At 43.9% G+C, this 17,885-nt stretch overlaps 1 protein-coding gene across 4 annotated transcripts in view; it reads right to left on the bottom strand.

Annotated features, from left to right (window-relative positions):
• CEP112 (centrosomal protein 112) overlaps window positions 1-17,885 on the bottom strand; it is a 2,536,355-nt gene that overhangs the window by 2,484,313 nt on the left and 34,157 nt on the right. The window contains exon 2 of one of the 4 annotated variants that reach the window (XM_085617276.1): window positions 14,936-15,114. The exons of the other annotated variants lie outside the window; for them this stretch is intronic. The gene's annotated coding sequence lies outside the window, so the exon portion shown is untranslated. The remainder of the gene's footprint in view (window positions 1-14,935; window positions 15,115-17,885) is intronic. 4 annotated transcript variants of the gene reach the window in all.

The following is a 17,885-nucleotide window of genomic DNA, read 5'->3' as shown; positions in this document are numbered from 1 at the left end:
ATGTCATAGCAGTGCCAAGATCACACGTGGCAGGGTCACATCTAAGCCCTGACATTGTTGGAGCCCCCTGGTTTTATTGTGGGGTCTTACTATAACTCGCCCACTCTATTATGCCCTCTCTGGCACTGATCCTGTAATACGGCCAATTTGAGCAGCTGGTTGGTGCGTCTTCACTGTCTCTTGTTTTGGAATGCACTTGCGTTCCACGCCTCTGTGGTTAACACATCAGGCCTCACACCCAGTGCCGCCATGTGCCTGCAGCTATTGACATAGTGACAATTAGCTTCAGTGTGCAATTACACCCCAGTGTCCCCATTACGGAAGGTTTCTGAGGTTCCGTGGAGCACAGCGCAAGCTGTAAGAAGGCAGGCTGACACAATGAGGTTCCTTGCAGGGAGCGTTACCTCTTTGTCTAGATTTCTTTCTCCCAGTATGGTAATGGCAAACTTAACTGCGAATGTGCTTATTGGTTTAGTCGCCAGATACATATTTTATTAGAATATGGATTCAACACACAGAGGTTGAAAGGCTCGGGAGGAATTACGAAATGACAATGCAGAAGCTTCAAGCCAACACACTCACGGCAAATGCCGATGTCGTTGTTAGTACTCAAGGCCCTGCATAAGTGCTCCCATGGTTCGCATCTAATTGATGTTATGAAGCAGGATGTACCACTCAGGCCAGTAATTAGGTGCTGCAAGCGCGAACCTTTGGTTTAACAGGAAGGGCGTACGAGGACCATCTCTAATGCATGCGAGTCGCTTACAGCAAGTGTTGGCCAATTGTCAGTGATCAAGCAGTGGTAAACAGACTTTGTAACCATTCCGAAACTTGTTCCATGTCCTCACATCCACCTGCCCACATAGAGCAAAGCTGCTCACTTCCGGTCTCCCATCTACTATTAAGATTAGCGCTTCGAAGATTCCATGCTATGATCTAGATTTAATAGGGGCATTGTGGGTTCTCGGGTGACTCTCCACAATTTTGAACTGCTCATGCTGGCCTTTTTGATGGTAAGTAAATCGACGTAAAACATTGCATCAATTTGTGCCAAGCAAGTACCCCCACAAATAACCTCTTACAGCTTCAGTTTTTTTTGTTTAATGTTAAGGGCCATTCCATAAAACCAACATCACTCCTGTCTTTCCAGTCTACAAGAGCGCTGCGCCCTAACCTCCCAAACCCCCTCCCCCACTTCTTATTTACAACCAGCGTCACTGGAATGATGCGGTTGTGCAGCCGCGGCGATTTTCAAATAATTATAGGTTTTCCGCGTTTACCACTTAATCCATCATCTGCCACGTAATCTGCTGATTTTATTTTTAAAAAGTTGTTTCTAGTTCGAAAGGTTCAAAAGTTACTAAAAACTCAGTTATGCTGGTTGCCGCTCAGTGCAATGCCTTTTGCGAAGCGGGACTGGTCACCTTTCTGTTGCTTATTGCTATATGTGGGTGTTAAACCGGTACTAATTAGGTGCAACCAATGCCCAGGTAGTGTAAATAAGTGTAAAAATTACAAAATAAGTACATAATACTGTTAACAACTGTGCCGCATTATGCCGCTCGATTTGCCTTTTCTTTCCGCATAATTTACTCAGTCCTGCAGCATTATTTGGCTCTCTCCTGATGCATAATTCCAGTGGATGTCTATAATGGAGCTATGCCTTTCACTCCCTCCAACTTCCTATCTATAGCGATGCTGTGCTCTTCTGAACACTTAATATTGCTATATTTTACAACTATACAGGCAGTCACTATTGCAGTTACCTTGCAGTTCAAAGGAGCTTGGTGCAGCAGGTGCAGTGGCACTAGGGCCAAAAGCTCTAGGAACTCCACTAAACACAGAATATTGCTAACTTTTACGAATAAACAGTGAGTCACCAATGCAGTTATCTAGCAAGCACTAGGTTCATAATTTCAATGCTGCTGCAGGTGCAGTGGCCCCGGGGCCAAGAGTTGTCAGAACTCTTCTAAACGCAAAATATTGCCTATATATATACCTACTAAACAGGCAGGCACTAGAGTCATGATTTCTACGGTGCAGCAGTGCAGTGACACCAGGGTCCAAAGCTCTAGGAACCCTCTAAACACCAAATATTGCAGTACTTTATTACTGAACAGATAGTCACAAGTGCAGTTACCTTAGAGGTATTAGTGTCATGATTTGAATGGTGCAGCAGGTGCAGTGGCAACGGGGAAAAAAGTTGTGATCGCTCCTATAAACACCAAATATTGCTATGTTTTACTACTAAACAGGCAGTCACAAATGCAATAATCTTGCAAGCACTAGGGAAATGATTTGAATGGTGCAGAAGGTGCGGTGGACCGGGCCTAAAAGTTTTCAGAACTTTTCTAAACACATAATATTGCCATTACATCAATTCTAATAATTCTTTCATTTTTCAAAATTTTGCTTTTACTTACCAGAACTATACCACTAGTAACATCATAATATATTGCCTTTTGTATATAAACAAGTCATGATACTTTAACAGACTTTCTGTAACTTATATTGTACAACTACAATTGGGAAAAAAACAGCTAAATATTAATAATATACGCGAAACCTAATGCATTTACCAATTCTGTTTAAATACTAATAAGAAATCTATAATGTTTAAAGTACCAAGCAATAAAGTCAGTTTTATTACAGTATGTTTCAAATACTACCACAAGAGGGCAGTTCATGACCAATTTTCTTTTCCCATGTTCATTTACGCTGTCTTTCAAATTCATAATTATAGGCATGCAAGTGTAATAACAAGGGGTGGATGTACATCATTTTACTTGCATAAAAGGACAGGAATAGCGCTGTGCGTCTAGCTGATGTGACAGGGAATACTATAATAATCAGGTTAATAGTATTCAGTCACAAAATGTAATTAGTTACCAGTAACTGGGACTAGAATGCTACCAGAAGGAATACAACGTTTACTTTAACAGGCTATGCTCCAGGAATCCGTAGAAAAGCTGACGAGACAACAAACTAAACAACCACTGGCAAAGCCAATATGTCTGACCTTGGAAAGCACATAGCTTTTGAGCTGAATCGTCTCCCAATAGGGTGTTATTGGTTGTTCTATATTTTTTTGCTTTTTTCCTAGATTTAGCTCTTTTTTATTGGTTTCTCCATTGCTATACTACTTAACTCTCGGAGGGGAAATTGGGACATAGTTCTTCCATAAAGACTTAGGTTCTAAAGACTGATTTTTTAGGGTTGATTGCTCGTTTTTCTGTTTAAAAAATGTGTTTAATGAGTGAACGTTTGACTTATGTATGACTTGATTCAAGCTTTAGACAATTGAGAGACGCTCACAACTTCTCCAACCTCCTGGTTGCGGATTGCATAGGCACTGCAATCAGGGATGTGGGCACAGCCTGTCTTTGCCTGTCTGCGCAAAGCAACAGCCACACTGACCGCTTTATAGCAGAGGCAGGTCCACCTTCCCACGGTAAGCTACTCCATGAAAATTTTGCTGGACATTGAGCTCGGTTGGCTGGGGGCTGAAAAGTTTGACAGCTTGAGCAAATCACCTTACAGCTGTAATTGTGCACGAGAGATAGCATCCCGGGTACATCACATTTTCCTCACATTTCTGTGTGGGAAAGTTGTGAGATCACCGAGCTGACAAAAATTTGCTCCCACCCAGCGTTCCCCCAGGTCTTCCCATAAAAATGGTACCTCAGTTGTGTGGATGGGCCACGTACCTGCAACAGGGAAGAGCCCAAAACTTATTGTGGAGACATCAAAATTATCTATCCAAAAATGACCCCTGGTTTTGCAAGGGGGCACTTGCGTTTTTGGTCCTGGGCTCGGTGGCCATCTAGAGAAACCGACTAAACCCAGACATTTCTGAAAAATAGACACCCTGGGGACCAAGGATGTGTGGCTTGCGAGGAACGTTTTCTTACATTGAATCCCCTGCAAACCTCAAATTTAACTAAAACCTTTCTCACATTTCTGTGTGGGATCACCAAGCCAGCATGAATTTCCTACCATCCAGTGTTCCCCTTGGTCTCCCTAGTAAAATGATACCTCATTTGTGTGGGTGTGCCAAGGGCCTGCGACTGGAAACTGCCAAAAACATGGAGATTAAGGGGATAGCACAGCAAGCTCTAAGCACTATATTTTCTATACATATACGTTTTTAGAATGACTCTGCATTGGACTCCCACACAAGTGAGGCATCATTTCTATCGGGAGACCAAGGGGAACGCTTGGTGGTAGGATACTTGTTCTAGCCCCCCACAGATTCCAGAACTTTCCATCACAGAAATGTGAGGAACATGTGTTTTTATTGACAAAGTTTGAGGTTTGCAAGGGATCCTGGGTAACAAAACCTGAGAGCTACACAAGTCACCCCACCCTGGATTTCCCTGGGTGTCTAGTATTAAAACAATTACAGGTTTGCTAGGTTTCCCTAGGTGCCGGATGAGCTAGGGTCCAAAATCCACAGATAGTCAAGTTGCGAAAAAAGTGTCAGTTTTTACTGGAAAAATGTGATGTCTCCACGTTGCGTTTTAGGCCGTTTCCTGTAGCAGCCACTAGGCCTACCCACAGAAGTGAGGTACCACTTTTATCGGGAGACTTAAGGGAAACCTGGGTAGGTGGAAGTTTCGGGCTCCCCGCAGATTCCAGAACTTTCCATCATAGAAATGTGTTGGTATTTATTTACAACGTTTGAGGTTTGCAAGGGATTCTGGGTAACAGAACCCGGTGAGAGCGACACAAGTCACTAAATCCTGGATCCCCTGAGTGTGTAGTTTTAAAAATGTACACGTTTTCTAGATTTTCGTGGGTGCCGGCTGAGCTAGGGTGCAAAAACCACAGCTAGGCACATTGCAGAGAAAGGGTCAGAATTCACTGAAAAAATGTGACAAGTCCATGTTGCGTTTTGGACTGTTTATTGTCACGGGCTCTAGGCCTACCCACACAAGTGAGGTGTCATTTTTTTCTGGATATTTAGGGAAACACAGAATAGCAGAGCAAGTGTTATTACCAATAGACTTTCTATGCATTTCTGCAATCCAAATGTAAGACAATGTGTAAAAAAGAAGTTATTTTGAAAAATGCCCTCTAATTCACATGTTAGTATGGCTACCCACAAATTCAGAGATGTGCAAGTAACCTCTGCTTATAAACTCCATATATTGTTCCCATTTTGGAAATAAATATATTTCCTTGATACCTATTTTTTAGTCTTTATATGTTACCAAAGGAATTGTGGTATACCCGGTACACAATGAAAAACGATTGCAAGGCGTAGCTCAGTTATTGGCTCTGGGTACCTCGGGTTCTTAGTGAACCTATATATTTCCGCAACCACAAGGGTCCAGCGGACGTTACAGTGTATTGCTTTAAAAAATCTGCCATACTTCGAAGTTACAGGTGAAAACGTAGGCACAAATGGATGTTCTTCTCAACTCAATTTCAATATTTCAACTGTTACTTTTTTTATTGTAAAACCTTGAAGGATCTACAAAAATGCCCTCTGCCTGAATTCAGAATTTTGTCAACTTTTCAAAAATGTATAGCCTTCCAGGATCCATTATTGGTTTCATACGCATTTTTACCATGAACAGGAAGGAGGTTGAAAGCACACAAAGTAGGAAAAATATGCTATGTCCCACTAAAATGTCAAAACTGTGTGGAAAATGTTGGTTTTCTGACAAAAGCCTGCCTGTTTCTGGAAGCTGGTGAATTTAGCACCACAGACCCTTCACTGATACCATTTGTAGGGGAAAAAACAGACGCTTTCTTCTGCAGCACAAAAGTTAGCTGTATTTTGGCTAATGTCTTGGTCCCCTCCAGGGGAATCCACAAACACTGGGTACCTTTAGAATCCCCAGGATGTTGGAAGAAAAGGACGCAATGCTGCTTGGATACCTTATGTGGCCAAAACGTTAAAGGGGCCTAGGTGCAAACTACCCCAAAAAGCCAAAAAAGCCTTAGCACAGAGGGGGAAAAGGCCTAGAAGCTAAGGGATTAGAGTACAGCAACACTTTAAAGTTTGAGTTTATAAAATACAACTTAAATCTACATTTGTTACCTTTCTTATACATATATACCTTCCATGTACCTTTGTATCTTTAGATGTATTACTTTACTTCTAATTCAGCATCTCCAATGCACCTCCCTATATCTCACCATATACCTCTCTAAATATATCCACTACCTTCACTCTGTCTCATCCAAACCCTCATTCTACTATTCTCCCCCAATGCACTACCCTATTGCTCACCCTATACCTCTCTCAATATATCCTCTACCTCCACTCTGACTCATCCGAAACCCCATTCTACTATGATCCCCAAAATAACCCTTTCTAGACTCTTCCCTCCTCTACCCTCCTTGCATCATCTCATAGCTCTTTTACTATTCAGATCTCCCAAACATGATTTTCTAAACCTTTCCCTCTGCCTCTTTCCCCTCCACCTCCCTTTTAGTGATCTCAAACCTCCTCTACTGCTGTGTGCTAAAAAAATACGCTTTCTAGACCCTTCCCTCTTCTGTCCCTCCACTATCCTTTTCAACCTACCTAACAGACTTACATGTCTATCGCTCAAATGAACTTCATATCTATACTAATTCCCCACTAATCCTGTTTGGGTTCAGGAGTAGTGTGCTACCTGCTAAAAAGCGCTTCAACACCTCATCAGGGGTAGCAAGCGCTATATAAATGCAAACCCTTCCCTCTACTATCCCTCCACTATCCTTTTTTCAATCCAAATAACACACTCACATGTCCACCACTCAAATTCATTTCATATTTTCCTATACTAATACACCACTAATCCTCTTTGGGTTCCAGAGTAGTATGCTACTTGCCGAAAAAGCACTTCCACACATCATATGGGGTAGTAAGAGCTACATACATGCAATTATAATTTTTGTCAAAATGGATTAGCTTTATAGTAACCCCATAACATAAATAAGGTCAAAAACTCAATAAAACTTAACAGAAAACCTTCCAACAGAAATGACACTATGGTACAGCAAACACACCTAAATCAGCCTGAACTCTCTAACTTAATGAGAAGATGAATGGGGCAAGTCATTCAGCAGAGGGGTGAAAAATATAACTCATGGAGTTTGGCAGTTCTGAGCCATAAGAGGATTACCACTAGATAGATAACCGTTAAAAAAGGACAATGGCAGATATATCACACTCAAGTGCCACACAAATGAGAGATTTATATTACTGATAAACACTTCAGCCCCAAATACTATGAGCCCCCTGTCTTCAGGAAAATCTGTAAACTTTTTTCGGCAAACACCACCAACATGGATATCATCTGGACAGGCAACTGTAAAGGTATTTTAGAGCCACAGAGAGATAGGAGTATGGGGATACCACTCACAAAGCAAAATACTTTGAACTCTGTATTACAGCAGCTGAGCCCCCAAGTCGCCCCTCCTCCTCCCTCCCAGATACATTGAACACCTGGGCAATACTCCGCAAAACTGGAACGCATTTCTCGTTTTCCCGCAACAGATGTGGGTGATTAGTTGAAATTCTTGGTTAAAAGATACTTGCACATTTTTGGATGGAGGCTCACCTAGAACTGAAATTAACATCCGAACACACAGCTGCCAGGTTACCCCTGCTTTGGACCCAATCGGTTAGAAATGGAGTATAACGCTTCAATATAAAATGACAAATAAACATATCCAAATCAAATCCAAAGCAGCCTCAGATGACTATTTATAGAACAATGATGCAGGTGAGGTTCGATTGTAATTTCTTTAACATGTATCGCAGTTATTGAAAACTGAGCCAGGAGACTCCGCATTTCAACCCAAAGGGCTATAACGCCTATAAACAAACAAGCATCAGCAGTGGCCAGCAACACCCACAATGACCATCCGGGGAGACACTTCATCAGACCCCAGTGACACAGTGGATGCTTTATGGTTCTACTACTGCAACCTCTACAACTAAGACATGATATCCCCACAATTTGGGAATTAAAAAATGTGTCAAATCTAATTACTATAATGACAATACGAGGTAGGTGTCATAGAATGGTGGTTAAGCTTGAGTGATTAACAACACCGTTATAAGGCCTCTCCAGGCCTGGACAGCAACTCCACATAATGCTACAAAAACTGTAGGAGATTCCAGGCTCCACTCTTAATAAATGCTCTAAATGAAATATGGGTGACTCATGGCCCCTCCTAGAAACATGGCCATTACCCATAGTGTTGATTATCCTGAAACCAAGTAAAGAATCATCAGAAGTATCCTCAAAACACCCAATCACCCTCCTTACCATAGACTTTAAAATTCTGATGAGCCTTGTGTCAAATAGATTTGATTGGTTCAGAACGAGTCTAATAAAAACTGATTAAATGAGATTCATTGGAAGCAGATGGGTTAGGACAATGTGAGAAGACTTAACATTTCAAACAGAATTCAAGAGCAACTAGGAGGAACTAGAGCGGATGACAACAGAAGCAGAAAAAGCATTTGACCAAGTTGACTGCCACTTCATATTAGAAATCTTGGAGAAGATGATATTCCCACTAAGGTTCCTGAAATTCATCCCTAAGCTTCATATGACACCCTCCTCCAAGATAAGAATTAAAGGAGTCCTTTCTGACCCAGTGCAACTGAAGATAGGTGTGATCCACAACTTCTATTCTTGTTCCAATGTTTACCAATCTCACTTAATTGCCTTGATGTGATGTCACAAAAAAACAATCATCTTCGGTCCTGGACCCATCAGAAAATAACACTCTTCTTCGGAGTTTATTAATTACATAGAATCAAGATATCAAAAGTCATACATAGTAATTAACAAACCATAGAACATTGTAACTCACAATCAAGTAACAAAATATACACAAACTAATAACAAAATATGTAATGTACAAGGTGAAATAGGTGTCTGCAAAAGACGGATAATTAGCCCTTATTAAGGGCACCAATGAAAAGGCCGTCTACAGATACCAGAATCAAATTCTTGTTAGACCATCTAGTGCATTTCAAAAATTAATTGTCTGCAATATTAATTTTATGGTCTTAGCCCAATCAGGGTTTATATCTTTTTTTTTTTTATAAAGTAATGAATGGTGTTGGTCCTAGTTGGTAAGGGTCGACGCATATCGGCCTCCAAGTTGTGGCCTCCTCAGGACGAGTCAGGACCGGAATCACCCATAATGTTTGAACTATCAAATTCAGAATGCACACGGCCGCAAATTCTGTGTTCCATCTCAAAGCATGGATTTATGTAAATGCTGCAAAGGTGGATCAAAACCACTTGCGGCGAAAAAATACATCTCTTCCTTCAAGGAAAGAAGAATATCCCCGATGGTAACTCTCTCTAATCGGTAGTGTGCCAAACTGCATATGGTAGTAAAAGTTCTCAAAACCCAGATCACATTTGCGTGGCTGTCACACCAGCTAATGCTGTGGAAAACGCTATGCACAGGAAAAGGGAGGCGGATCGCAGGCGTCTGGTTGGTTGGTGGAAGGTCATTTGTTTGTTGATGTATGCTGGTCCTCCATCGTACAGGGCTTTGTATGCATGGGTCAGCATCTTGAACTGGAATCTCATCTGGATCGGGAGCCAGTGTAGCTTCTTGAGGTGCGGGGTGATGTGAGTCCTTCTGGGGAGGTCAAGGATGAATCCTGCCGCTGTTCTGTATTGTCTGTAGTCTCTTCAGGAAGCATGCAGTGATTCCTACATCAAGAGTGTTACCTTAGTCCAGCCTGCTGGTGATGAGGGCTTGAGTGATGGTCCTTATGGTGTCGATTGGGAGCCACTTGAAGTTCTTACGTAGCATGCGTAGGGTGTGGAAGTAGGCAGTCGAGACAACCAACCTGTTTCTACATAGATAACTTGATGTCCAAGAAGATGGCAAGGTTGTGGGTGTGGTTTGTCGGGCGGGGAAGAGCTGAGTTCAGCAGATTACCAAGTGTCGTTCCATGACGAGGTGTTGTTCCCAAAGATGAGGACTTCTGTCTTGTCCGAGCGGATCTTGAGACAATTGTCCATCATTCAGTCGGCAGTTCACCATACATCATTGGAATTTGGTTTTGGTGATGGAGGGGTCTTGAGACAGTAAGAGGATGAGCTGGGTGTCGTCGGCATAGGATATGATGTGTAGTCCATGCAATCTGCCAGTTTTGGCCAGGGCGTCATGTACATATTGAAGAGGGTGGGGCTGAAGGACAATCCTTGTGGAGAGTCGCAGGTCTCCCAAAGTTCCGAGGTGAATGGTGGGGGATGGATTTTCTGAATTCATCCGATGAGGTATGAGGCAATCTATTTGAGGGCGTCTTGCTGGCTGACAAGTCCAGGAGGAAGAGGGCTGCTGTTTCACTGTGGTCTAGGAGGGCTGTCTCGGTGCTGTGGTTGGCTCGGAATCTGGATTGAGAGGGTTCCTGGAGGTTGTGTTGTTCCATTTGTTTGATGAGTTGCTGATTGATTGCCTTTGCGAGAACCTGCATCGGAAAGAGGAGCAGGGAAATGGGTCGGTAGTTCTTCGGATCTGCTGCATCAGCAGATGATTTCTTCAGGAGGTGCCTCACTTCAGCAAAGGAGGCCATGGCGCTATGGTAATGGAGTTGTTCATGACTTTCTTGAGCTCATCGCCAATTGTCCTAGCTCATCGCCAATTGTCCTGCTACCGAGGTAGAAGGTGAGTTGTGCAAATGGGTGCTCCTGAGTGTATGCAGTTCATGATGGAGACTATGGCTGGAGTTGTGAGAGGGTCCCAAGGGGTGAGCAGGTGTTTGGGGGTTTGTGTTCATGGGCGTGAGTAGGCAAATGATGTCGGTAACAAGGGGGGTTGGGGTTTGAAGTTCTCGTAGATGGCTGAGATCTTGTTGTGGATGAAGTCCACCAGGGCGTAACACAGTTCTTGGGAAGGGGTGATGTAGTTACCGGTGGCTGTGGGGTTAGAGAACTCCTTCATGATATTGAAGCGCTCCTTTCTGTGGTTTGTGCTGGCTTCTAAGCGGTCTGCTAGACCGTTCTTTGTTTCTTTCAGGAGGCGTGGTTCTGGTTGAGTGCTGTTTTTGAAGGTGGTAAGGTCTTCTGTCTTTCCACTAGTACTCCACTTTCTTTCTAGTTGCTGACAGTTGCGTTTGGAGGGATTCAGCTCCACGTAGAATCATCTGGATCATCTGGCCAGTACTTTGTGTTTGGCTGGTGTGGAGGGGGCAACTGTCCAGTGCATTCCGTGATACCGTGGGAGAACCTTTTAGCAGCCTGTTCTGGGTCGGGTGATGTGTCTGGGAGCTGGGAGTTGACAGCATTGTTCCACTGTTTGTCTGATATCTTTTTCCAGTTTCTGCATGTGGAGCTGGGAGAGGGGCGGGTGCCAGTGTTGGTAGATTCTGCGATGGTGAGGTGGACGCTTCAGGGTCGGCTCATGTAAGGTGCGATATGTGGTTGTACTGGACTCTGTTGCTCAATGTAAAAATGGGGTTGAAGTCCTGTGGTGTAAGTGGGATCCCTGACAAGTTATTGGAGGCAGATGTTGCTCATGCTTTCCAGGAGGTCGGTTGTGTTGGTGTCATCGGGGTAGTCGAGGTGGAAGTTAAATTCTCCTAGGAAGATGTAGTGCTCCGATTCAATGGCGATCGGGCGATGAGGTCAGGGATGGCGTTGCAGAAGCTGGGTCCTGGTCCCGGTCGTCTGTATGCGAGGGTGGCTCTGATGGTGCATTTTCTGCCTCTGTGAAGATGGAAATTAAGATGCTCCATTATTGGGGTTGGGTCATCTGAGGAGGGTGTGCAGCAGATGGTGTCCTTGTAGAGGATGGCAATTCCACCTCTGTGTTTTTTGATTCAGTCCAAGTGTGTTTTCTTGTAGCCTCCGGGTGTGGCAATGGCGATGTCTGGCGTGGGGGTGGGGTTCAGCTAGGTCTCTGTGAGGAAGATGACGTCCAGGGTGAGGCATGAGATCATGTCCCAGATCTCTGTGGCGCATTTGCCAAGCGATCATGCATACACTGGGGTTGTCTTGTTGGGGTCTTACTCGGCGTGATGGCCGCAATCATGTTTCCAGTGTCTCCGATGTTGGTTGCTATCGCGTTGCAGGTGAAGGGGCAGTGCTGGCAGGAGAACCGTTCTCTGATGGTGCGTGGAGTATGCGTCAGCAGTTGTTGCCGATTCACTCAGGGTCCAGGGCTCGGAGGTCTGAGGCAGTGTAGCTGTGCGGGGTGGAAAAAACAGGATTCATGGCGCTGGGCGCAGTCCAGGGACAGATGGGCTTGCCTTTGGGGTGCCTATAAGTGCCCGGCCACATTGCAGTCTCCATTAAGTAGGTCCTGGGAGGAGTGAGGGGCGCTGGGAGGCAGAGAACAGGACTCGGGGGTGGGGGGGGGTTTGCAGGCGGCAAAAGAGGGGAAAAACAAGGAGAAGAAGGGAAAAACGAGGGAAAAGCAGGAGAAAGCACTTAAAAAACAGGGGGAAGGAAGGAGAAAGCAGTAAAAATTAGGCAAAAGCAGGAGAAATCATTTGCAATGCAATAGGTTTCGAATTTATGAGAGTTTGAGCTATTGGCATTATAACGCCAATAGCTTAAACTCTCGCAAATGTGAGACCTATTGCATTGCAAGTTCATGCTATAAAATGTTTTAAAAAGCATTAGGAGAGAGCATGTCCTGCCTGCAACAGCAGGCAGGACAATTCTATTTGAGAAATTAGTGCTCGGAGGCTGTAATTAAACCCTACCGAGCAACAACACACGTAACGGGGTGTCGCAATGGGAGGTTACAAAATGAGACAAGACAGTACTGAGGAGGTACTTCTAAGTCTTTTGACCAATGAACAGCCACAGTTTACATTGGACAATGACACAAGCCAATTAAAAATGTGGGCAAAGAGTAGGCGGAGCTTCAAGTCCCTACCTAAATACAGCATGTCTCACAGAGCAGCGCACGCGCTGCCCAGGCTCAACCTAAACAAGCATTTACAATGCAATGGTCTCGGCATTGGTAAAGTTAGAGCTATTGGCATTGCTTATGACATTATTTTTATGTTTTTATTTTCAAAACATTTAAAGAAACGGCATTGTTAAAAACAAAAACAAACAAAAATAATGTCATGAGCAATGCCAATAGCTCTAACTTTAACATGCCGAGACCGTTGCATTGTAAATGCTTGTTTTAAGGGGGCCTCGAATGGGTCTCCATCGGGCTCTGTTTTGTGCCCTGGCATAGGCGGTCCGTTTTTTTTCCGGACTGCAGTGACAGCAGGCACATCGATGTGCACGTGGTGAGGGTTGTAGGGGAAGGGAAATCATTTCAAGAGAGTCCTTTTCTCTCTGGATTTCCCTTCTGTTTTTGAATCTCAGGAGCAGCAACATTTTCGTGGTGTCACCTGGGCTGTAAGTGGAAGCGTTTTCAAAATTATACACAAGCCATAGTTGCTGCTTATTTATCTTATGCAACTAACAACCATTGACAAAGCCAATAGTCCTGACTTGTTGTAGGTATGATGTGGCTTGTATGATATATCTGGACGCAATGAGAGGAACAGCAAAATAAAAGTCGGGCGGTACACTGTGCTACACACAGATTTTTAGCTTACGTATTTTTAAGCCACCCCCTTAATTACACTGACCACGCCCCCTTTAGAGCCCCCCCCATCCCCGTTTTTTCATCTCACTTAAAGCCCTGCCAACGAGTATGTGATGGTACCTCGGAAAACGATAGAACTGTATGACTCGTATATTAGTCCTAGTTTAGGACACTGCCTTTAAGAGGGCGGTTTTAAAGAAACACGGATATCAGCATGGCCAGCCACTAGCTACAGTCGCCTGCTTCCAGGGCAGGGCCACCTTCTGTGCCTTTCCTACGCGGCATCTAAAGTGCAATTTTCGGGAGGCTTAAGAGATCTCCTCTTGAAAATTGCGACATTTATACAAATCTTTACACAATGTATTCCCGGTTTGGCAGCTCCCATGTGCAATCAATTACTGGTTATGCTTAGAACTTCGCTTATGGAGTTTAGCATGCACGTATACGCATCAATTACGTTTCAAATACGTTTGACACTCGAATAGCTTTTTTGTGTTTTATCATAATAACCTTTTGGGGATATTGAACTATTATTTATTGCGCTTAAATGTTCAGAGACTCGTGTTAATCGTAATGGCTGTTAAAATACTAATCATTAAAATGACAAGTTGGGTTGCATGGAGAAAAACTTCTTTTAAACAAACAAAAAAAGCCTACTCAGCAGGCAGGAACAGTTGAAGAAAACACGGTTCTGGCGGGAAACGGAGACAAAGTCAGAGATGGAGGCGGAAGAAACGGATAACGGCGACAAGAAGGGGTGTAGGAGTAAGAGTGAAAGAAGGGCTCGCAAACAGAGCGGGAAGAGGAGTGAGGACAACATGTTTATCTATGCGTCATATGGGCTCTCTTAAATAAGTGTTACTAGTATGTAGCTGTTCCTTTGTAGCATAAATCTGCAATTCTGGAAGGGACCAGGCTGCCAGGAGGAGTTCTCACAAACCAAAGGCGCAGAAACAATTCCTAACACCCCGTGGAAACCCGAGACGGCTGTCCCGAAGCGTAATCCAGAGTGCAGCTGGACCCCGAAGGGTTTAGGTGTTGTTTGTCCCCGGGCTTCTGGGGGCGGGGAGGTTCCCTTTGTATTTCCCGTGGAAGTAGAAAAGCAGCTCGTCTGCCCTGGAGCCCCGGTTCTGTCTGACTGCGGACTTAAAGGCAGTCTCGTGGAGACCGTAGCTCCTTTAGCAAGCAATTCAATTTGGGAGGGGTCTGGTCTCCTGAAAACCCTCACAATTGTTCAACACATACGAACACTGTAAAGTAATTATATTTAAGTGTGTTTACTAAAGGCTGGGAAGAGGGGCAGGCTGCACCCCGAGCGAGCAAAACCAACGCTTTCTGGGACCGAACGAAATGCCCTCTCTAAATGTAAGCAAAAGTCTGAAACAACAAAATACCAAACCTCGGAAAACCTCTGCAGCGAAATGTTGATCTTTTGAAGATGAAAATAAGGACGCGATGATTCTGCTCTGTTCAGCAAACTTCCCAGCTGGACGGCACAGCGACGGGCTCATTAGCACAGTTTGGTGCAGAAAGGAAATGTGCAGCTCCGCTCCTCCCCACTAGCTCCTCGACTTCAGGCTGAAAGAATAAGTGTAGGTGTTGGGGAGAGTAGGCATAGAATAATGATGGCTGCTGAAGCTGGGGGCTGAGAGATGCGAAGACAGAGGGGAGGAAGGGGGAAGAAAGAGCGAATGGTGGAGAGAGGTGATCAGGCAGGAGTGACGAGGGCGAGGAGCATGTGCGAGAAAGATGGGACACCACTGCCTTTCTCCGAGGCGAAGCAGAAATGCCTTGGAGAAAGGCAGCGGCGATTTCGGATTCGGGGGCGTGTTCTCCTCTTGCCATTGGCTGGAGGAGATAATTAGACTTCTTGAAAAAAACACGCCCCCGAATCCGAAAAGGACGGGGCCTGTTCGGAGTGACGGACCTCTTCTCCAATGGCTGGCCAGCATTCAAGAGGCCAGCCAATGGAGAACAGGGGAGAAGAGGGGCGGGTTCAAGCCCCTCTTCTCCAAGTCATTAAATCTCGGATTGAGACTGCGCAAGCGCAGCCTTCGAGCCGAGACCTAAAAATGGGGGACAGGAAGGAGAAATAAGTAAAAATAAAACAAGGCAAAAGCAGGGGAAAGCACTCAGAAACATGGGGAGGAAACAGAGCAGTGCAGCGGCAAGGGAGAGCTGGGCATGGGCCATTTATTCTAACAGAATACAACCAGGGCCTGGGTTCACATAGATCAAAACAAGTCATCCCTCTCTCCTAGAACACAAAACGATGATGGCAATACAGAAGAGAACCGATACTTGAGTTGAAGGGAACACTATCAAATCCCTCAAAAAACCATCTACACACTTTAAACTAGAAATTGCAGCAAAAGAGGGCATTCACTTTCTTCCTGGAACTGGCAAACATTTGTTAGAAGTAGGGGAGGAGGAGGGCTGGCTTACATTTTGTAATTCTTTGGAAGGGGTCAAATGCAACAACTGAACACTCTAAAGGAAAAACAAAGCCTATAACAATACAATTTCTATAAATCTGTTCAAGTGAGGCCCTACCTCCAACCAACTTCAGAAGAAAGCAGTAACAACCTCAGTTACAAAACATCTAAATTACCCTGCTTGATCGTGGACGTAAACATAACAATGCACCTAGTTTCCCAATATTAAGCTGCATAAAAGCACAACTTGACAAAACAAGCATCCACCAAGATATTTGAGGGAAATGGAATGGAGAACCAAGCAAAACATAAAATAAGAGAGAATGGTGTCAGTTGTACCCCTCAGTCCATCCTACAACAAGGTTCCAAACTCCCCCGACATGGAGAGATTTTCAATTGAGACCAGCACAAAGATATTTCAGAGTCCTTCCCCAAACAAGATAGTTAAGTGGCAAAGGGAGAGAAGAGTGTTGGGGAGGTTGTAGACACTGCATGTGTCACGGCGTGTAGGGCAACAGGACACCTTCCTTTATATACCCACAATGCTTCTAGGATGCTTAAAAAAAGTCAATAGGAAGCCGCGCTTCTTTCTGTCTAACCCCAGTTCTAAGACAGAATGAGTGCAAAAACCATAGTGGCGACCTGTAATTGTTTTCTGAATTTCCAGCAGTCCCACGTTAGAGAAGAAAACTCTTGAAAGAGCTCTGGAAACCTCTGCGGGCATTTTGGAGCAGGCAATATAGAAGGGGCTACACCCCAACCGAGAAGCCCCCCCCCCCCACCCCTCCCGCTTGTGATTCGGGGTCTATACAAGAAAAAGTATTACGGAGTGAGATCTTGCAATCAAGAGTCAAGAGAGACAATAGAAGTCCAGAAGTGAAGATTCCGGAAAGAACATCAAGAGCACAGTCAAATCAGATAATTCTTTGTCATTCTTCAGTCAAGAAACAAAAAAACCCCAGAGGGAGAACCAAAGCACGAGAAGTGAAGAAATTCAAGTTGATTAATAGGTATTTTGAAAGGTATTGCCTAGCCTATGTTTTTGTTTTTCATGTGTAAGGAGGTAACGTTTTGGGTTTTCTTATGTTCTCTAGGCTGCAGAACGTACAAGACATACAATGATTCTTAGGATTCACAAACTTCTACTGATGAGGAGAAAAGGAGAAACATTTGTTTGGTCTGAAGAATCATAAAAAGCCTTTTGTACCTTAAAGAGTTTCTTAGCTCTGGCTCTGATTTTAGCACATCAAGACACAGAGAGACCTTCTGATGTAGCTTTAGGGTCAATGCATTCACAGAGACATCCTGATACTGGCCAAGGTCATCCATTGGTTTAATTGTTCAAGAAATTATCAGCAGTAGAACATAACTACACTATTGGAGAAAAGCGTTATTTATTTGTAATCACAGAAGTGTGTAAGAACAGTGTCATTATCTCCAGGGAACCAACCCTCAGATCACGGTGTGTACACTTGAAAGATTATGAATACCTTTTAGTTTAATGTTATCTGATCCCTGGATTGCATTTTGGGAAAAAAACACTTTGCTTTTCAAGAGTCATTAGGAAGTGAACTAAAATAGCCTAGAGTGGAAGGGGAAACCTGGGGAGGATTTTTAAGTATTTTGCAATATGTTTATGAAGAATGAACCAGCTTCCCGACTGTTTCCATAAAGGTCAAAATATGTGTTGCTTTGGGATTAAAGCAACATTGAGCGTTTCCTTAAAGGTCAACATATGTGTTGCTTTTTTGACCCCCAACTATTAGGAGACTGTTTTGGAGCACATGTTTCTGCATGTCCCTGAGTTGAAATGCCATGTCATCCACCTTTCCAATCAACTGTAAAACTCTGTAATGTGTATCACAACTGTTATTATAAAGCTGCCTGATGCTCTATCACTGCACCTCTAGTCTG

This window comes from Triturus cristatus, chromosome 7 (genome assembly GCF_964204655.1).
Source record: "Triturus cristatus chromosome 7, aTriCri1.1, whole genome shotgun sequence".
NCBI classification, from domain to species: Eukaryota; Metazoa; Chordata; class Amphibia; order Caudata; family Salamandridae; genus Triturus; species Triturus cristatus.
The sequence above is the reverse complement of the archived record's forward strand: the minus strand, read 5'-3'. Positions and strand labels throughout refer to the sequence as shown.